This window comes from Mustela lutreola, chromosome X, assembly GCF_030435805.1.
Source record: "Mustela lutreola isolate mMusLut2 chromosome X, mMusLut2.pri, whole genome shotgun sequence".
Classification (NCBI taxonomy): domain Eukaryota; kingdom Metazoa; phylum Chordata; class Mammalia; order Carnivora; family Mustelidae; genus Mustela; species Mustela lutreola.
In genome coordinates, this window is record NC_081308.1 from 128,370,698 (window position 1) to 128,392,676 (window position 21,979).

The window sequence follows — 21,979 nt, forward strand, 5'->3', positions numbered from 1 at the left end:
CAGTCTTTGATACTGACAAGTGCCGAGCAAGATGGAATGTATGATTCTGAGAGCCAGATGTCGTGGCAGGGGAGTAAAACACTGTGGGAATGTCCATGGAAGGAGAAAGTTGATATTGAAAATTGATGTGTGTCATTGTGCAGGGTCCCAGAGGGCAGTCTTCCAGTTTTTGTCATGGGAGGTGATGATGGAAGGGATTCAGGGCTTTGAAGGAGGGGCAAACAGTATTTCCCACTTGACCATTTCCCTTTGGTTTCCAGAAATGGTTGACATACTCTTGATACTTCTAGATGTGATGAAAGACAAGGCCACTCCTAACTTTGGTGGGTCTGGGACAGGGGTACAAAATGTAGACTGACAGCCAGCTTCCCCTTCTCCAACCTCTTGGCTCTGTCCTTACCTTGAGGGGCCTTCTGCACAGGCCTATAGACACAAGCCGTGCTCCACAGAGTCTAGAGCATCAGCATTGCCTCAGAACTTGTTAGAACTACAGACTCTCAGGGCCCACTCTAGGCCTACTTAACCTGGATTACCTGGATTTTTTTTTTTTTTTTTTTTTTTTGGAGAGAGAGGAAGAAAACATGGAGGTGGGGTGGGAGGAGGGGCTGAGGGAGAGGGACAGAGGGAATCTTTTTTTTTTTTTCAAGATTTTATTTATTTATTTGATAGAGAAAGATCACAAGTAGGCAGAGAGGCAGGCAGAGAGAGAGGAGGAAGCAGGCTCCCTGCTGAGCAGAGAGTCCGATGCGGGACTCGATCCCAGGACCCTGAGATCATGACCTGAGCCGAAGGCAGAGGTTTTAACCCACTGAGCCACCCAGGCGCCCGAGAGAGGGAATCTTAAGTAGGCTTCATGCTCAGCACAGAGCCCAACATGGGGCTTGATCTCACGACCCTGAGATCATGACTGGAGCTGAAATCAAGAGTTGGATGCTTGACTGACTGAGACTCCCAAATGCCCTGTAACCAGGATCTGGATTTTAATAAGATTCCAGGTGATTCACAGTCACATTCACGTTTGGGAAGTATCATTATAGCCCACACGTTCAAATTCCAATGTTACTGGGTTGAAGGGCAACAGCCGTCTCGTGGCTGCCCCTCCAGTGCCTTAGGCCTAGAGATGTGCCATGACACAGGGAGTTCAAGGTCTGGTATATTCTGAGATTATACTGTAGAAGAGGGAAGCATAGAGTTGGAGTAGGCAAGTCCCTTGGCCACATAGACTCCCTGCTCTGTGGAGAGTGGTATGCTTAAAGCAGGGCCAGAGGAAGGCCCTTTAAATTGTGATGCCTAGGCCAGGGACTGGCTATCCCAGTCTCAGAGTGATGCTGTTGACAGGTGTTCTAAATGTCTATGTGGATGGGGGTTGGATGGGGGTGGATCATGGCTCTTTGAGGTACTAGGTGGCTGTCAGTGCTTTGGCGGCTCTTTAGGGTATGGGGAAGTAGTAGCAATGGGGCCATTACTGCCTTAAGAAGGAATCAAAATGAACTATTGCAAGCAAACTCTTTAGTAGCAAGGGAGCCACATTCATTGAGTTGCCTAAGGAAGGCATGCAGCAAAGATGCTTCCCGTAGTGCCCAGGGACAGTTCGACTAGACCCGCTGGCAGCGTGCAGCAGGAGGCAGTTGGGTGTGGATGTGAAGGGCTTTGAACAGCTGCCTTCAAACGGAAGACACAGGCTGTTTTCCTCGGTGAATTAAGAGCAGCGGCTGGTGTGGTTGAGGTGTGGGGGCTGGTGGAGGGGATGGAATGTATCCACTGCCACCTGGACAGTGCCATGGTGAGAGACATGGAGACAGAGGCAGGTCTGAAGTGAAGTCACACCTCAGCTTCTTCAGCTGCGAATGGACCCACAGTCCTTGTCCTGCCTACCTTGCTGAGATGTCAGGCAGGGCTGGTCTGAGAATGGATACAAAAGTGCCTTGTAATTGTCAGGTGGGGTATACATGAAGAAAATGGTACTCATCCTGCCACTTGCTGTCTTTCCTTTGGGAGAATGCCTTCAGCTGCCCACGAGTTTTGGATTTAGACTGTCCACCCTTTAGCCGTGCACAGGGCTCTGTGCAAAGCCATCTCTGCCCTTCTGCCTGGTGCCTTCCAGCCCCTTCCAAGCAGATACACTACTGTGATTCTCATTTTTTGAGTTCCACAGTGGGGGAGGGGAATTTTATATTGGCAAACATTTCTGAAGAGACAAATAATTGCCTCTGGAAAGAGAATACTTTTCTCTTCCAAAAATTCACATTTGCTGGTTTAAATTGATGTGACTTTATTTTTTTGGCTAGCACTCTGCACTGTTCCACTGAGCGGTAATTATTCCTTTGGTGTTGCAGGAGTTTGCTGAGAGAAGGGAACTAAATCTAAAAGAGTGAATCCATCTGGTGCATATGTTGAAGATTTCTCTGAGGCCACTGACACTGAAATGTTAATGCTAGAATTTTTTATCTATTGGTATCATTTAGGTATTGATAAAATGTGATTTAATGCCCTAGGTCATTGAATCAAAGGCTGAATTCCATTCCTTTACATGGCACTGGATGCCCCACACGATGGAGGACCTTTCTGGCAGAGCACAATGGTAAGGTAGACCCTGCTTTCCAGTCCTGCTACCTGATTGTCAGGTACTGTGGTTGCCCCACGCCTGATCTGGGTAGGTACCCAAACATCAGCAGCCTGAAGACTCAGTGACTCCCCGTACTTGTAGTATCAGGAATAGCATTGGCAGGATAGAAGGCATGCCACCCCCCAGCCAGTAGGTGATATCTGGATTAGTTTGAGACCTCAAGTATTAAGTGCCCCTGGGAGGAGCCCCCGGAGCTCATGAATCTGCAGCCTTCCTATTGACTTGATAGTGTGGGTGAAACTGGGGTGTGCTCCAGGAACCCACCGAAGGCTGTCCTCCTTGGTTGGGGCTCTGACATCCAGCCTAGGCTTGGCTGGGCCTTTCCCTGGGGTTCTGGGCTCCATCTGTCTGCCAGCTAGGGTCTAACCCAAATAAAACCCTGCGGAAACCCGGGGCTCCCACCTGCCTGGTGATGAGTATTGCCGCTGCTGCAGGGTCTCTCCTAACAAGATTGCGTTCTGAAATGGCTAGCTTTTGTTTGTCTTTTTTTTTTTTAATCGTTGTAACTTGGCCAGTAAGCCCTACTGGGGACAACTCTGTGGTCCTCCACATTCTGAGTCTGTTTAATCTGTGCTCATTCTCCTTCTCCTGTTCTCTTGGCATTGCTCTTTGGAGTCCTCACTATCACTGTGAAAGTTCTGCTCTAAAACACGGGAAATGGTCTCTTTTATCCCATAGTCGTGTTACACATCCATGGAAAGCTGTAGGCATCTTGAACCTCACTTGGATTTGAACCTACATGGAGTTCCTGCCTCCTCTCTCGAGGAAGCATCAACCGAAGAAGCCACAGGGGATTTGCCAGCCTCCTATGAAATAAAATGCTATGTGCTAACAAACAGCTAACTGTCAGGATTCATTAGTAAAATCTGGATGTTCTAGCCTTTTCACAATTTTCTCTTTCCTCTGCGGTCCAGTGTGAGATAGACTCTTGGGGGTGAATTGTCACTGGGAGAAATTCAGAGCTGCCCTGTGTCGCTGGCACACGGCCAAGGAGAAGCCAATGAATGGGTTACCACCATTTCCCCCAAAAGCTGTTAGGGAAGGTTATCAATTATTTTCTTTTTCTTTTTTTTTTTTTTTAAGATTTTATTTATTTATTTGACAGAGAGAGAGATCACAAGTAGGCAGAGAGGGAGACAGAGAGGAAGGGAAGCAGGCTTCCTGCCTAGCAGAGAGCCCGACGTGGGGCTTGATCCCAGGACCCTGGGATCATGACCTGAACGGAAGGCAGAGGCTTTAAACCACTGAGCCACCCAGGTGTCCCTCGATTATTTTCTAAATACCTTCTAACCTTCAGCACAGGCTACTATGGTTATTAAAGAGACACCATCATGTATCTTTTTAAAATAGTTGTCTCCTTTTTGTTTTCCTAATAGTCACTATGCCCAAGTCCCTCTTTGGGACCCAAAGGTGATGATGTTTCTTTCTTTACCCACAGATTTTATCCTTGCCCTTCTGGCAAATGGACTTGAATTGCTCCTGCTTCTGGCAGCTGGCAGCTGGAAGCTGGTTTTACTTCAAGGTCCTTGGGAAGGCCAGACAAGTGCCATTACACAAATCACTGGTGACGGCTGTCAGCCCGCTGGCCCTCTCTCCACACTTATCTCTACCCCTGCCTCCCATCCCTTTCCACAGAGGCTTGCAGGTGGCATTTTTCTTCCAGGACAACAGACTTGTGGGTGAAAATTATGTCTAAAGGTACAAATCAGCAAACTCTGGTGACGTATAAGTAGGGTAGCGTTTGACCTATGCAATAAATAGCACTCTATCATTTGTATATTACCCACAGTGTATCTAATTAAAAGTTCTTAATCACGGCACGCCTGGGTGGCTCAGTGGGTTGAAACCTATGCCTTTGGTTCAGGTCATGATCCCGGGGTCCTGGGCTCGAGCCCCGCATTGGGCTCTGCTCAGCAGGGAGCCTGCTTCCTCCTCTCTCTCTCTGACTGCCTCTCTGCCTGCTTGTGATCTCTGTCTGTCAAATGAATAAATAAAATCTTAAAAAAAAAAAAGTTCTTAATCACATTTGTGGTGCTTAGAGCCCCCAAACCAATTCAGGGGGATTTGGAGAAGCTATTGTGGCATTTCTGCCCCATGGGTGTAGTAAATGTTACTGTTCGGTCTTTTAGTTCACTCCTAGTCCATTCTTCAGTGTTGCTGTGGACCACCTGGACTCCTGGGCCACCCTTTTGCATTGAGGGGGGAGAGTATACTTTGTTTTTGCTTATTCTGCATCAATTTCAACTCAATGAGCATCACAGATCCACTAATTAAGATCTATGCCTATGTTGTCCTGCCACATTTTTAATTTCCCAATGCCCGGGTGAGAAACAGAATCCTATCCAGAGTTGTTTTGTTGTCCTGATTGTCAGGGTTAAGAAACATACATTATACCTTGTTTCGGGGTTGGAAGACTTCTGTGGGCTCCTCATGCCTCTGGCCACACTGAAGTAGTATTTTGAGAAATAAAGTTTTCCCTTTGTTTGTCTAGGCTCTAGACAAGCCTTCATATTGACCTTTTTGAAGCATCCTGTGGACTAGTATGTTTCAGTTGGTACATTTGTTACTTTAAGAAATTGGCAAATGGTTTGTGGTACCTGTTCAGATTTTTTTTAGCACATATTTATTGAGTACCTTTTGTTGCCTAGGAGCTTTGCTGAGTGCTGGGAAAGCATAGATGTGACATACCCTGTCCCTGCTCCTGGGTTGTCTCACAGTCTAGTAAGAGAGGAAGGCACATCAACAAATAACTGTAACACTAAGTACTGGCTAGAAAATTCCAGATCAGGCACTGGCATGAGCAGAGTTTGAAGGCAGGAAAATACACGACTGGCTTGGGGAATCATAAGCAGTGTAGCAGAGTGAAGTGTGGTGTGTGTGTTGGCAGGAAGCTACTGGAGAAAAAGACTGGGAGAGGGATGTGGGTCAGATTTTTAAGAACTGAGATTTTTAGCTCTCTGCAGATGATTGGAGTATCCCTTGAATTCAAAAGGTTGGATCCATGGTAACAATTCTGTCGATATTCCTAGAACTTCTGTTTAGTTTAGCAGGAGGTGGAAGACAAAGCTATTAAAAAAACGAAACTGTGGGGACACCTGGGTGGCTCAGTGGGTTAAGCCGCTGCCTTCGGCTCAGGTCATGATCTCAGGGTCCTGGGATCGAGTCCCGCATCGGGCTCTCCGCTCGGCAGGGAGCCTGCTTCCCTCTCTCTCTCTCTGCCTGCCTCTCTGCTTACTTGTGATCTTTCTCTGTCAAATAAATAAATAAAAATCTTAAAAAAACAAACAAACAAACAAAAAAGAAACTGTGATCCTCAACCCTAGGGACCTTTTAAGTCAGAGGTTTAAGCATCCTGTATGGCTTGGAACTAGAGCTCTGCACTAGTCTGAAATGTATGTGATCTATCTTTGGCCTCGGGAAGGGAGATATTTGGTTTGGAGGAAAGGTTGGGAAGGAAGGATGGCAAAGCTGGGTAGTTTTGCACCTACTGCCTGGTCAGAAATTTGCAGTTTGATTTCATTACTGTCTTTAAAGTATTGTTGCGTCCCAGAACATACAGAGGTCCGTATTTGAGACTAAGTGTGAATATTTCACATCCAATTCAGATATAAAGGAGCAAGCGGTTTGACTCATGTAGGTGGTTCTACTTCACAAGTAGCCACGATCCAAAGAGCAGCCAAAGATCAAGCCATTTAAGAATGCGTTGAGCATGAAAGTCTGCGGCTGCTGTTCACAGTACACCCTGACCCAGGCACAGGTAGCGTTACCCTCTGGTCCAAAGCCATAAGCACTGTTCTTATTGCTGACACACCATCGTCCAAATGGGTGCCACTCTCAAACAGGGAGTATGGTTGCACTGCTGCGGAGACGCGCTGGGGACACAGCGTTTGCTGGAGGTCCTCTCTCCTGTTTTGGTAGTGCTCTTCAGGTTGATGAAATGCCCATTATTCCTATTGCTTCATCTCTGTATTAGTTGGCTCTAAACCCTTCTTGGGCTGCTGTCTCTCTTGCTGAAAGAAGCACAGCACAAATTCCTCCAGACATAAACAGAGAAACTCTCAGGAAGAAAAAGCTCTGCAACTTGGACAGGTGTCCTGTGGTCACTGAGCTGCCCCTGAGAAGCCCCTTTCTACTCCGCCCTGGAAGAAATGAATACTTTCTGGAATTTAGCAATGATGGTTTTATAATACCATGTCCCAGTCCTTCATGCAGAATGATTCTGAGTATTCCTGATCACTCAGTATAAAAATTCTTAAAACAAACAAACAAACAAACAAAAAACACCACAAACAAAACCAACTCTTCATCTGTTTTATCATCAGTGCTTTGGAAATTACAATCCTGGAGGTGAAAGTCCTACAAAATGTTTAGAGTCGGTCTTTCATCTGAAGGAACCTGTCTGAAGGGTCACATGGTAGTTGAGTTTCTCTATTAAGAACAGTGTTTTCCTCACTGCAAATCCTGAGCACTGGCAAGGAAATTCATATTACAGCCTTGCTGCTACCTGTATCTTATTCCTTATACTGGATCCCCACTAGAATGCATATATATATATATATATATATATACACACACACACACACACACACACATATATATATATGATTATTTTAAATATAATCATATATATGTATATGCATATATATATATATTTTTAAAATCAGGCTTATAACAACAGCAAGAACAAAACAATCATGTCAGTACTGCTCCCTCTCAAGCCTGTTCCTCTGGAACAACCACTTTTTAATGGTTTTAGCTATTACTTTTGGTATTTACCTTTGTATTTTATATAATATGTTCATACTGCTATTACTTGATTCATCATTTTAGGTATTGTTTCTTGACTTCCTGTGATGGTAGATGGGATCTGGCTGTCTTACAGCCTATTATCAATGAGGCTTGGCTAGTTTATGCTGCAGACAGACCACTCCTAATTACCAGTGACTTTACACAACTAATGTTTATTTCTTGCTCATGCTACATGTTCAGCCCATGTGGGTAGGGAGCCTCTGGCTCATGTTGGCCCTCCAGGCTGATGGAGGCTCCATCACAACACCTGATTCTGTGATCTCTGCCAAATGGGCAGATGATAGGGGGATTGCATCCTGGCTGTCAAAGCTTCTGCCCAATATGGTACAGATCAGTTTCACTCATATTTTACTGATCAAAGCGAATCATGTGGCCATACTTAATATGAAAGGAGGCCATGGAGTGCAGTCCTACTAGGGGCCTGGTAGGAGATGCCTTAAAGTATTTAGGAACACTGCTAATGACTGCCACATAGTCTCGGCCATGTTCCCATGTTCCCTATTGCCCTCATGTAAGTAAATCACATATTTTTTTCAAAATGGAAGTTTAGTGTTTGTATCATTATAGGTTGGTAAATATCATACACTGACAAGCCAATGTGTTATGTGTACATGTCATTTTAAAAATAATATTTTATTTCCCCAGGGTCAATAATTGCCTGATTTTTTATTTGCCTACTATTCTTTGTATTGATTCCTTATTTTTCTCCACAACATTTGTCAGACTTGTCAAACAGTTCTCTGTGTTGTTTTCTAAATACGAAAAACTATCAGATAACCTATGAATTTGTTTTTCTTCCTACAGTCTTCTCACATCCTGATCCAGTCTGGGATAGTTGCTCTCCAGGTTTGCTGATTAGATATCATCCTGGGACTTCTGTTATCAGTTTCCCGATTTAGAGTCCTAGATTTCTGAGGTCCATTGTCTCCCTCTTTTCTGGTTTACTCACATATTTTGTTGGAGCACATGCTTTAATGGATTCCTAAGTAAAGGTGTATGGGAAGTATACCAGTCAGCTGTTTTAGTAGGTTGTAAATATTCTAAAACCTCCCTGGCTTATACAGCAAGCTTGCTTTCTTACTCATGTTCTATGTCCTTTAGGCATAAGCTACAGCTCTAGCTAGGCCTTTTTCATTCTGGGACCCAGGCTGAATAGGAAGACCCCTTTTGGGAAGAGCATTTCTCATGGCAGAGGAAAAAAGAGGCCTGATGAAACTAGTGATGACTCTTAAAGCTTCTGCTTAGATGTGGCATGCATCACTTTTGTTCCCCTTGCATTGGTCAGAACAAATCTTATGGCCCAGCCTGATACTAAGGAGGAGGAAGGGTAAGGCAAAATTGTACAATTCAGTATAAGAAGTAGATAGTGTGGCCACACATACAACTATACGTTGATCCCCATCCCCACCCCTGGAATTTTGAAGGGCCTGCTCCATCATCTCCTGATTTTCAGTGTTATTGAATAGTCTGATGCTGATCTGATTCTCATTCATCTGTAGGAGACTTTTCTTCCTTTCCTCTGGAAGCTTTTAGGATTTCCCTTTAACCCCCACTATTCAGAATTTTAATGATGATTTTTCAGGTGGTGTGGATCTTTGTGCATTCATTTTGCTGGTCCTTTCTTGGGTCTTTTCAATGTGGAAATGTATATCCTTAGTTTCTGGGGAATTTTCTTATTTAATCATTTCCCCTCTGTTTCTTCATTCTGAAGTTCCAGTTACTTGGATATTAGACCTCCTTGAATGTTCCTCTACTTTTCTTAGCTTTTTTTCTCTTGGTCTTTCTGTTCTACTTTTGGGAAGACAAGTATTTTAATCTTCCTCTTCCCCCTTTTCACATTTTGATGATCGAATTTTCAATTTTCATTAATTTCCTTGTTTTCTGTCTCTCCCTTTTTCATACTGGCCTGTTCTTACTTATGGATATATATCTTTGCTCTTATCTCTCTGAAGAATGTGTGTGTGTTTGTGTGTATTACATATTGTAAAATATATGTGAGGTTTCCTTCTATTCTGCATCATTTGTGTTTTCTCTGGGTTCCTTTTTCCAATTTTTTGAAGCCTCTCTCATGTTAGAGGCTGTCCCTAAATGTCTTGTGACACTTGGCAGTCGATTAATATTTAAGAGTGGAGCCCTCAAAAGCTGAATGGAAGTGTTGGATGGAAAGGCAGAGCTTGTCAACTGGTGTGCTTCACTACAGAGTGATTGGCAGCAGTTGACTTTTTGTTGGAGGACATCCAAATGCCAGTGTATAGAGGAATTTCCTCTAGTGACCGTCACCCATGGAAACCTTCAGTCTACCTGCAAGTATTTTGGGATTGGAAGTAGGCCGGCTAGGTTCCTGCCATTCCATTATATTCCTGTCATTCACTTGATCCCTCTATTTTCTTTTAGGTGCTTCAACCCACCCTCTACTTTACCTGATATTCCTAGTGCCCTGGTTGAGTCTGATTTGTTGTCTTCAAAACTATATCTCTTGGGTCCTGGGGTTGAAAGGAATGGAAGGAGTAGTTACTTGGCTAGCTGCATGGATGAAGGAAATGTGGAAGCCCACTGACCCTAACTCCAGTGGTACCTGGTATTTCTAAGCCCTAAGCTTCTCTAGGATTCTTTGGGGGGCAATTGGCTCACTTTTTATTGGCATTTCCTTCTGCAGGCACTTAGATTATCATTTTGTCTACTGTTCTAAATTGACATACCTTACCTTAAAAAAATCTGTGGATACTTCTCATCTACTACGTCTCCTTTCCTGTTCTTCAATCTGGGTGAAACTTTGCCTCTTGCTCTCTTCTCTCATTGTTCTTATTTGTTTTATTTGTTTCCTTTTATTGTTTTATTTGTTTTATTTTAAGTCCTTTATTATTGTTTAAATAGGGATTCCTGAGAGGGAGAAAGAATGAATGAGTATCACTTGTGGTCATCCTGCCATATTTAACCAGAAGTCAAGCTGTGGAAGAATTTTAAAATGTAGTTTTGTTTACCTCCTGCTGAACTAAACATGGCCTTAAAATACACCCTTGGGGGGCGCCTGGGTGGCTCAGTGGGTTAAGCCGCTGCCTTAGGCTCAGGTTATGATCTCAGGGTCCTGGGATCAAGTCCCACATCGGGCTTTCTGCTCAACAGGGAGCCTGCTTCCTCCTCTCTCTCTGCCTGCCTCTCTGCCTACTTGTGATTTCTCTCTGTCAAATAAATAAATAAAATCTTAAAAAAAAAAAATACGCCCTTGGTCTCCTAAATGAAAATAGCATTATACTTGGATAGGTGACATGTTTTCACTACCAAACTTTAAAGATGAAACTTAAATATTGATGGAAATTAAAATGTCTCGCACTGAGCATGGTAAATGAGTAAATGAATGAATCATTGAAGAAAAAGGAAAGATACTGTAATGGCTAGTCTTGGTTTAATACTTCAGACCCCCTCTTTACCCTCCCTTCCTTGCTCTGGGGCCCTGGAAACTGGCTTCGATGGACCAAGTCACCCAGGTCCCCTCATCCTCCAGTTTCTGATGGGTTTGGCCAATGCGGGAAGGAAGAGGATCAGAAAGTCAGGAAGAAAGGGCTGTCTGGGCATTTATTTCTCTATCTCCCTGTCTTCCAGGTCACAAATGGCAGGGATCGTGTCCCTCTACCTATATCATACCTTCTGTTGGGCTGTCCCTTTTGGACAGACTCAACTTTTACCAGGCCCTACTCTATTTCTCATTTCAGGCCCAAGGATGGTATCAGCTTCTTGCTTTGGGCCCAGGCCTGCTGCACAGTCTCTTGTTGGTCCCCTTCACTCTGCCCAAACCTTTAGTTACATCTTTTTAATGTGCTCTCTGTTGCCTGCCAGGACCCTGGATGACATAAGCCCTCTAGTAGAGCTAGAGGCATCATTTAGGTACTTTTGGACAAAGCACTCCACTTGATGGCCCACATTTCTTTCTGTCTGAAAAGTGCTGAGGTGGAAAATGGTGGTCTAGTCTCTGGTCTGAGAGCCCCTTCTGGTTCTGACATCCATACTTCTATCTGAGGGAGCCCTGATCCGTAGTAAGCTCTAGCTCCAGTTCTCTCCTTCTGACTGTGGGCAGTGGCCATTCTGAGTGGCAGATGATCACCAAATAATCACTTTCTTATTTTGGGAGGCAGTTTGCTGGAGTGAAAGAATATAGACTTTAGAGTCAGACCAGGGTTCAGAATCAGGCTCTGACACTTTCTTACTAAGTGACCTTGAATACATGACTAAACCTGTCTAAGTGTCAGGTTCTTCATCTGAAGATGAGGGGATATGGTAGGCACTGTTAGTTACCTATCTAACAGGCATCTCCTTCTTTGTTAAAAAATGCTGATTTCCATCAGGCACATAGCTAAACTTTTAGTTGGATGTTTGATACTTGCACCTGGTGGTAGATTTCACTAGTGTTTACTAACATCTGCTTCTGCCCTTCTGTGAACATGAAAGACTAACTTCCAAGTCCTCTTGTAGTTAGTTGGGGCTGTGTGATGAAGTCTGGCTAATGAACTGTGAGGGAAAATGACCTGTGTTGCTTCACGGCTGGAGCTGAGAAGAGCAAGTATGCAGTCTCACATCTCTCCTGTCCCTGCTGGCAGCTAGCAGTAGCCTTCCTGGCAGAGCCTCCATCAGCCAGGGTCGCTCAGTGACTGTGGGGAGCACAGATGCTCCTCGTCTTGCAGAGAACAGGTAGCACAAGTGAGAAGTAAACTGGTGTTTTTGTTAAGCCAGTGATATTTTGAGGTGAATTTGTCGCTGAATACACAGCTGAAAGCATCCCTGTAGGCAAAAGACATTATCTTCCTTGAAGGCTTGTATGGGTCGGACTTTCTGGATTTGATTCCTAATTCTGTGATGTATAACTAATATGACCTTGGTCAAGTTACTTAACCTTTGATGAAGTCCCAATAGTTCATTTTCACTTTTGTTTCCTTTGCCTTTGGAGACATGTCTTGAAGTTGCTGCAACTGATGTTGAAGACGTTACTCTTTATGTTCTCCTCTAGCATTTTGATAGATTCCTGCCTCACATTGAGGTCTTTTATCCATTTCAAGTTTATCTTTGTGTGTGGTGTAAGAGAATGATCAAGTTTCATTCTTCTATATATAGCTATCCAATTTTCCCAGCACCATTTATTGGAGAGACTGTCTTTTTTCCACTGGATATTTTTTCCTGCTTTGTCAAAGATTATTTGACCATAGAGTTGCAGGTCCATATCTGGGCTCTCTACTCTGTTCCACTGGTCTATGTGTCAGACAGTACTATCTTGTCTTGGTGATCACAGCTTTGTAGTAAAGCTTGAAATCAGGCAACGTGATGCCCCCGGCTTTATTTTTACTTTTCAACATTTTGTTAGCAATTCAGGGTCTTTTCTGGTTCCATACAAATTTTAGGATTGTTTGTTCCAGCTCTTTGAAAAATGATGGTGAAATTTTGATCTGGATGGCATTGAAAGTATAGATTGCTCTGGGCAGTATAGACATTTTAACAATGTTTATTCTTCCAATCCATGAGCACGGAATGCTTTTCCATCTTTTTGTGTCTTCTTCAGTTTCTTTCATGAGTGTTCTGTAGTTATTCAAGTATAGATCCTTTATCTCTTTGGTTAGGTTTATTCCCGGATATCTTATGGTTCTTGGTGCTATAGTAAATGGAATCGATTCTCTAATTTCCCCTTCCATATTTTCATTGTTAATGTATAAGAAAGCAACTGATTTCTGTATATTGATTTTGTATCCTGCCACATTACAGAATTGCTGTATGAGTTCTAGTAGTTTGGGGGTGGAGTCTTTTGGGTTTTCCATATAAAGTGCCATGTCATCTGTGAAGAGAGAGAGGTTGACTTCTTCTTTGCCAATTTGGATACCTTTTATTTCTCTTTGTTGTCTGATTGCTGTTGCTAAGACTTCTAGTACTATGTTGAACAGTAGTGGTGAAAGTGGGCATCATTGTCATGTTCCTGATCTCAAAGGGAAGGCTGTCAGTTTTTCCCCATTGAGAATGATATTCATTGTGGGTTTTTCATAGATAGATTTCATCAAGATAAAATGCTTCTGCACAGCAAAGGAAACAGTCAACGAAACAAAGAGGTAACTCATGGAATGGGAGAAGATATTCACAAATGACAATACAAAGGGCTGATATCCAAGATCTATAAAGAACTCATCAAACTTAACACCCAAAAAACAGATAATCACATCAAAAAATGGGCAGAAGACATGAACAGATACTTCTCTAAAAAAGACAACAAATGGCTACAGACACATGAAAAAGTGTTCATCATCATCAGACATCAGGGAAATTCAAATCAAAACCACATTGAGAAACCACTTTACACCAGCTAGAATGGCCAAAATTAACAAGACGAGAAACAGCAAGTGTTGGAGAGGATGTGGAGAAAGGGGAACCCTCTTACACTGTTGGTGGGAATGCAAGTTGGTGCAGCCACTTTGGAAAACAGTGTGGAGATTCACTAAGAAATTAAAAATAGAGCTCCCCTATGATCCTGCAATTGCACTACCGGGTATTTACCCCAAAGATACAGATGTAGTAAAAAGAAGGACCATCTGTACCCCAATGTTCATAGCAGCAATGACCACAGTTGCCAAACTGTGTAAAGAACCAAGATGTTCTTTAACAGATGAATGGATAGAGAAGATATGGTCCATATATACAATGGAATATTATGCCTCCATCAGAAAGGATGAATACCCCACTTTTGTATCAATATGGACAGGACTGGAAGAGATTATGCTGAGTGAAATAAGTCAAGCAGAGAGAGTCAATTATCATAGGGTTTCACTTACTGTGGAGCATAAGGAATAACATAGAGGACATGGGGAGATGGAGAGGAGAAGGGAGTTGGGGGAAATCGGTGGGGGAGACGAACCATGAGAGTCTTCAGATGCTGAGAAACAAACTGAGGGTTTTGGAAGGGGAGAGGGGTGGAGGGTTAGGTGAGCCTGGTGGTGGGTATTAAGGAGGGCACATATTGCATGGAGCACTGGGTGTGGTGCATAAACAATGAATCTTGGAATACTGAGAAAATGAAATTTAAAATAAGTTATTTAACCTTTGTATGCCTTGGCTGCCTCATCTGTAGCACAAGGTTAATAATTCCTCTTTCCTCATGGAATCTGTATTGAAGAAATTATTATGCATGAAACACAATATGGCCTGGCTGACGGAAAGTACCATGCAGTGCTTGCTGGTGGAGAGCACAGATTTCGAAGTGTTGTGCACTGTGCCTGGCTCTCATCAACAACTGGCACTGGTACCTCTATTGCTGTTGTAAGGATTAGAATAACCTACATGAAGTCCCAGCACTTTGTGAGCATTTCTTACAAGGTCTCCAATATTTGGTGATTGGGCTTTTGTACTTATGCCCTGGGTAGAGGCCCCTAGTCTGTTGCTTCTCTTAGAATGATAGAAGTGTTGCTCTCTAAGACTTCCTTTCCACATAGTAGGTAGTTAAATGTGTGGATCTCAAAGGATGTTTCTGAATACAAAGTAAAGAAGACATTGAAGTGGCAGCAATACCTTAATTAAGCAGGAAAGGTGCTCATCAGAACTGGTGCTGTTGGTAAGTTTGAAGGCAAAGCAGCCACACTCGTGAGAATCTGTGCCTGGATAATGAATATTTGACTGCATGTGTCATTTAGAGTCTTTAAACACTGTATGTCTGTGCTCTTTATTTTGTAGATGATGGAACTGATCCCAGGCAGAGGAAGGGGCTGGTCTGGGATGACACAGTCAGTCAATAGCATGGGCAGGACTAGAGCCCAGGTTTCTGGACTCCCAAGAGCACTGCTAGGTAGAAAAAATGATGTTTGGTCTTTTAACAGTTGTGCCATTTGGAAACTAATCTTGGATTTGATGAGAAAATTAAAGTAAATCCGCTTCCTACTCTGCCCTCTGCCCAGCTCATCATCTGTTTTGTTGATGCTGGTTAGCTCATGCCTTTGAATACATCAGAAGTGGCTTGAATTTCTCTTTCCTTTGCTGTCTGTTCATTGGATGCAAGAGTGTCCTGTCCATTCTGGCTTTTGCATGGGTTGCCCAGAAGCACCATGGGCTTTGCTTCTTAGCCAACTAGAGAGAGGCAGAAATGAAAGAGGCTTGCCACTGTGTTTCCTTTGTATGTGTTTCCTTGGACACAAACACAGGAGAGGAGTTTCTACAGAGCAGCCTGTCTCCTACCCATTTTGGATTTTGCTGGGGCAGGTAGCTGAACTCTTTAAGGAAGTCTGGATTTTCTCTGTCTCGGGAAATTACTGATACCATCAGAGCCAGAAGGAGGTGAGTAAAATGGAAAAGAAAATTCGAAAGAGTCATGCCAAGATTCAAATTTCCAACCCCACCCAATTTTCCCCCAACTCTCCTTTCAGCTGTGAATTGCTTCCCAGGAAGCAGAAAACAATAGTCTACTGATTGAATTTCAGTCTAAACTCTAGGCAATTAAAGGTGAGGGAAGTAAAACCTAGTTACATTTACAATCAAAGTCCATATATCTCCATTGGGAGGCAGAGTCTTTGCGTATACTTTGCAAGGTGGGTCTGATTCTGAAGCCAAACTTGGAAGTGCATTTGTTTTGGTAACTATTCTCTTGCTTCTAGGCGGTCTTTCTGGAGTTAATCACTTCTGCAAAAGCACAGAGGTCTTATAGTAAAGGAAAGGAAAAGCATATTAACTGTAATTGGACTGGATCCATATCATGAGAGCTGGGAAAATCTGAGATCTTGGGATAAAGGGAAAGCCAGTGGACAGCTGGATTTTATGGTAGGAAACATGGGTTAAAGACTCAGTTGTTCTGTTCTGATCCCTGCTCCCCACCTGACGGGAGAATTTAAATTTTGTCTACTTGCTTAGCTTTCCAGAGTAGATACTGCATCGTTTAGAGAAATAGACCCATTTATCGGAAGTTCTCTCTGTGTGTAACACTGTCACTTGTGAGTCATCTTTATCTTTCTCTGCTGGCTCTTTCTCCTATCCTTCTCTCTCGCACTCATTCCTTTGGTCAGTAAATATGTACTAGAGGTCAACTGTAGGCCAAACATGGCCCAGCCCCATGGGTATAATGGTAACTAAGATAGGTTCCCTCTCATGTATTGCTATGCAATAAACCACCCTCAAAATTTAGTGGCTTGATGCAACAGCCATCTTTCCATATTTCATAATTCAGGAATTTGGGTAGGGCACAGCTGGGAGATACTTGTCATTGAGAGAGATCACTCCGCAGTATTCAGCTTGTCTGGTGGGCCCACCACAGCCTCACTCATATGTTTGCTGCCTTGGCAGGAATGGCTGGAGGACTAGGCTCTGCTGGCCCTGTCAACCAGAGCACCTACATGTGGCCTTACCAACAGAATGGTCTCAGGGTGATTGGAGTTCTTTGGTGGCACTGCAGGGCCCCAAGAACTAGTATTCTAGTGACCCAGGTGGAAGATGTGTGGCCTTTTATGATTCAGCCTCTGATGTCCCAGAATGTCACTTCCCCTGCATTCTCTTGGTCAAGCAAGACAGCAAAGGTCAACCCAGATTCAACGTGAGGTGGTTAGATTCCACTTCTTAGTGAAAGAAATCACAATGACTTGGCAGCCATCTTTAACATCATGGACAGAACTGCTCTCCCTGAAGGGATTTATGTATTTTTGGAGCTGGAAGCAAACTTGCCAACAAATAATCCAGAGACCCAGGCTGCTTTGAGGAAATAACTAGAAAGTCTATTGAGTTGTATAGTGAATACCCTTTCATGAGTAAACAGCAGAGGGTCTGGGGTTGTTCCCTTGTGCTCTCCTGGAGGCTTCCTATGACCACACCAATAATCTCTTGCTCAGCATTCCACATCACACCAGCAAACAACCAAGTCTGTGGGCTAACACATACTCAAAAGGAACAGTGCCCAGCCATGTGTCTGATCACAGCTGCTACCATCATTCTGATTGGTTAAACCAGAAGAGACTCTTAACTCTAGGGAACAAACTGAGGGTTGCTGGAGGGGAGGTGGGCAGGAGGATGGAGTAACTGGGTGACGGGCATCAAGGCGGGAACTTGATATAATGAGCACTGGGTTTTATATGCAACTGATGAATCACGAAAGTCTACCCCTGAAACTGATAAGACACTGTATGTTAACTAGAATTTAAGTAAAATAAAATTAAAATTAAAAAATCTAATTGTTTGATTGAACAGAGGATTTGCTAAGTAATTACTAACTAGGTATGTCCAGTCAGAATATTGGCATTGTTGTTCCATCTACTGGGACAGTTCCCCCTCTTCTTTATTTTGCTAATTTTTACTTATTCTTTAGAATTCATTGTGAGGACTCTCTCTTCGTGGACAACTTTTCCTGACCACCATCATCCCAATTGGACTCAAATGCCTTCCTTCAGACTCCGTTAGCCGTCCCTTCCCCTGGCCTATCTCCATCATTACTATACTTACTGTATTTTATTGTAATCCTTGATTATTAACTTTGCTACTGCCTCCCCAAACAGAGCTGTATTGTTAATGCAGCAGACATGCTTAGAATGGGAATGTCAGCTAAATATCAGGTCCTCTCTGAGGGAGCTACCGATACTGGGATGATTCAGACTGATACGGTCACTCCCTGCATACATGGAGCTCCCAGGTAAAGGCAGATATTGAAAGAATCATTACAAATGCATTGAGTGTTCCCCAAAATGCCCAACTCTGAGTCATACAAGTAATGATAGGGACTGTACCATTGATCCTGTTGTTGCTATGATGCCTGGCATAAAATAGAAAATCGTACCTTAGTAAATGTTTATTAAGTGCATGAGTGAGTGTTATTGGTACATTAGTTAAATATGTAGATAAAGTTATATGAGCACAGTGTCATTTTTCTTATTGTTAGAACCCCCCGCTAAGATTTTACCAGGCTAGGCCACGATTCCTTTCTTTAAGAAACAGTGGGGACAGAGCCAACATCTGGGCCTAGTCCAGCCCCTTTCCTGCCAGCCAGATTATGCTTACCTCTGCGCATCCCTGGCTCAGTCAGATGTCTGGGGCTGCAATGTGGTACCCCTTACACCAAGGTTTGGTTTTCTTCCTTGTTAACTTTGTTAACCTTTGACTTCAGCTATCATGATCCTGTTGATGGATGAACCTTAGTTTACTGCTACCCATGTCTTATCCCTTGGAATAATTCGTGGTAGCCCTTGACAGGGGACCATATGACCTAAACCAGTTCTGAACAGACACACTTGCCCTCTACCACCTTCTGGTGGACCTAGATGAAACTTGATCTTTTCTGGGAGGCTTTCCTTCTAGAATTGGCTTTCCCTGCTAAGAATATGACATCTAGATCCAGGTTCTTAGAATAAAAAAAAAAAAAAAAAAGCACAGTTTTTAGAATCAGACATAATCAGCTTTGAAGAGACTCTTCTGCTGCTAGTTATATCCCTCTGAGCCTAATTTTGTCATCTGTAAAAATGGGGTAGTGTTGTTGTAAGTGTAGCCTGCCATGTAATTGCTGAGAAAATGATAGTTCCCTCCCATGTTCTATCATGGTGTATTGACTTTTGCATTCAAAGCAGACATTACTGATGCCTTTCCCTTCAATATGTCATTTATTTTAGGACATTTTCCTAGATGGTGATGCTGATTTTCTTCTAGGGCCAGTCTTAACCACACCATTACCAGAGTTTCTGAACTCTGGTCACATGGTATACACTGTATTTGTCACCAAGATAGGATTGAGTCATCATGTAGATGTAAGTGGCCATCACCTTAAAGGCCCATTGTTGCAATAGATTTTCAGAAAATTTTATCAGATCTTTTGCAAGAACATATGCTTAATGTACACTAAGGAACCCAAATATCAAGTGGTCCATATTAGGGTTTTCCAGAGAAACAGAAGCAATAGGAGAAATTCCACTATCTGCCATCTGCAAGCCAGAGACCTGCTCAAGCCAGTAGTATAGTTTGAAGACCTCTGAACCAGAAAGCTAATGGTATGGATTCCAGTCTGAGTCTAAAGGGGTGAAAACCAGGAGTGTCAAAAGCAGAAGACTGATGTCCTAGCTCCGTTAGTCATATAGAGATCAAATTCAAGGTTCCTCTGCCTTTTTTTTCTATTCAGGGCCTCCATGGATTGGGTGATGCCCACCCACATTGGAAAACACCATTTGCTTTACTCAGTCTACCAATTCAAATGCTAATCTCTCCCAGAAACACCCTCATAGACACACCCAGAAATAATGTTTAATCTGATATCTGGTTATCCCATGGCCCAGTTAGTCTGACACATAAAATTAACCATCAAACTGCCAAAAAACCTTGCTTGCTACCTGCCTCACCTTTTGCCCAGCCAGGTATCCCCAGTTACACATGTAGGCATTCAAATCAAGCTTGCTTAGAATTAATTTTCAGTAACACATGTAGGGAATAAATACAGGTACCTGCAATTTAGGCAGGATCAGGGTCAAGGCCTTAGGTCAGGACAGCCTTGCTGGTCTTCTGGCCCTTGAGTGTCTTGTGTTATTCCTGCAGCATTTTCACTATTCACAGTTGCTGATTTGTCTCCTTTTTATGTGCACTTTTTGGGGGGTAAAATAAGACACACATAATAAAAATGCAAATAAAATAAGTGTATTCAGTGAAATGCAAGCCATCCTCTCCTAGATGATGCTGTGTACCCTGGTTGTCTCCTCCAGATGTAATTGCCACAACCTTGAGGCTCCCTCTAGAGTGAGTCCGTATACTCATAAGTATAAATGTAATACTTGTGTGGTCTTAGGGCTTCCCGTCTGGCTCTGCCCACCAGTCTGTGTGTCCTTTGGTGTTCTGGTCATTTCTCTGGAACAAGCCTTCTCTGCTTCCCTGTCATGACTTCATCATTCTCTACTTTTCACCTGCTCTCCACCTGCTGCCCTGACTTGCTAAGACCTTGATCTGGAAGAGGAAGAAGTAGAATATATCATTTAGAAAGACAAAAGCATTTCTAGTTTCTATTTCCATTCTATATTGTCTAACCCTGCAAAATTAAATTACGCCTGTTCATCTGCTACTGACTCGCTGTATTCCATGAGAAAGCCATTTGCATTTTTCTTCACAACAACATCTTTCTCTTCAGGATGCTGTGGCAACTAATGTTTTAAAATTCTCAGAAAAAGCCATAATAATAAAACCTTCCCATCATAAGCATAAGCATCTAAAAATTGAATAGAGACCAAAGCATAGAGAAGTATTATTAAAGAAGCTAAATAGTTTACAAACTCAGCAATGCCACATTGAAGATTGAATCCAGTAGATTGGGAATTCATTTAGGGCACATTTGCATTCTGTGTTTCCAGACATGGCCACATACACAGTTCACCAAATGCATCTCCCCAAAGTAAGATACAGTGAGGTATTTGGAAAATGGTAGCATCACACAGATAGAGGAACAACTGATTCTGGGGAGGTGATAAAAGCCTACAGAACATTGGGCTAGACTTTGAAGGATGAATGGGAGCTTTTCAGTTGGACAGGAGTGGAGAAGGGCATTCTAAGCAGAGTGAAAACTATGAGATGAGTGCAGAATCGCAAAAGGTCCCTGGGATATCCTGACAATGGGGACAAGTCCGTTTTGACTAAGGCATGGAATGTGTAGCTGCAAAGACAAGCTAAAGACCGGCTTTGGAAGACTTACATTCTATGCTAAGAAATTTTGATATTTTTTTTACGAAATAATAGGAGGGCACTGGAAAGTTCAGTAAAGTGATGTTACCAAATGTTTATTTTAGGTTATTCTGTCAGCGGTGTGCAAATTGGATGGAGGGAGAGACACTGGAAGCTGGGATACCAGTTAACGGCTGTTTCATTAGTCCCAAATGAGAAAGGATGGGGGCTTGAACTAGGGCAAGAACAATGGGGAGAGGGAGAAAGGATACCATTTAGATGACCTGTCTGACTGATGAGTACTTGGAGTAGAGAGGGAGGGAAAGTGGAGGAAATGAGAGGATGGGGGAGGGGGAGTGAGGGTGGAAATGAGCCCCCAAATTTCAGAGTTGGAAGGGGCCTCCAAGATCAGCTAGCCTAGGCTAAGTATGTTTGAATGCATCCCTGCAAGTGGTATTCTAGCCTGTTCTTTGAGTACCTCCAGTGCCAAAGTGCTCGTTTTATCTCAAGGCAGCCTACTTCATCTTCAGGTTGCTCTATTAGAAAGATAGGCTTCTTTAGGCTGTACCAAAATCTATCAACTGGTGTCTCCTACTCCTCGGTCCTAGATTAAAGTCCTTAGGGCCACACAGACCAAGGAAAATCCTTTGTCAATGTGAAAGCTCTTTACATACTTAAAAGCGGATTTCTTATGCTGCTATGTCTTCTCCTGTCTAGAGTAAACACTTAATGTTCCTTCAGCTGATCATCAAATGACATTGTTTCCTATCTCTCTGTCATCTGTGAGGGCACAAAAGACTTCCTGTGGAGTAAAATGTGTCACTTCATTTTCTTGTGGCTTTTTATTGGTTTAGACAAATCGATGTATATGAAAGGAACCTCAAAATAAAAGCAACCTGCAGGGCGCCTGGGTGGCTCAAATGGTTA

The 21,979-nt window shown here is 43.1% G+C and overlaps 1 long non-coding RNA gene across 2 annotated transcripts in view; it reads left to right on the forward strand.

Annotated features, from left to right (window-relative positions):
* LOC131821233 (uncharacterized) overlaps positions 1 to 21,979 on the forward strand; it is a 231,179-nt gene that overhangs the window by 19,292 nt on the left and 189,908 nt on the right. Inside the window, exons 4-5 of one of the 2 annotated variants that reach the window (XR_009349865.1) lie at positions 2,496 to 2,581; positions 4,065 to 5,135. This is a non-coding gene — a long non-coding RNA (uncharacterized LOC131821233). Of the gene's footprint in view, positions 1 to 2,495; positions 2,582 to 4,064; positions 5,136 to 21,979 lie in introns of those variants that run through there. The other variant, XR_009349866.1, reaches the window with a different exon arrangement.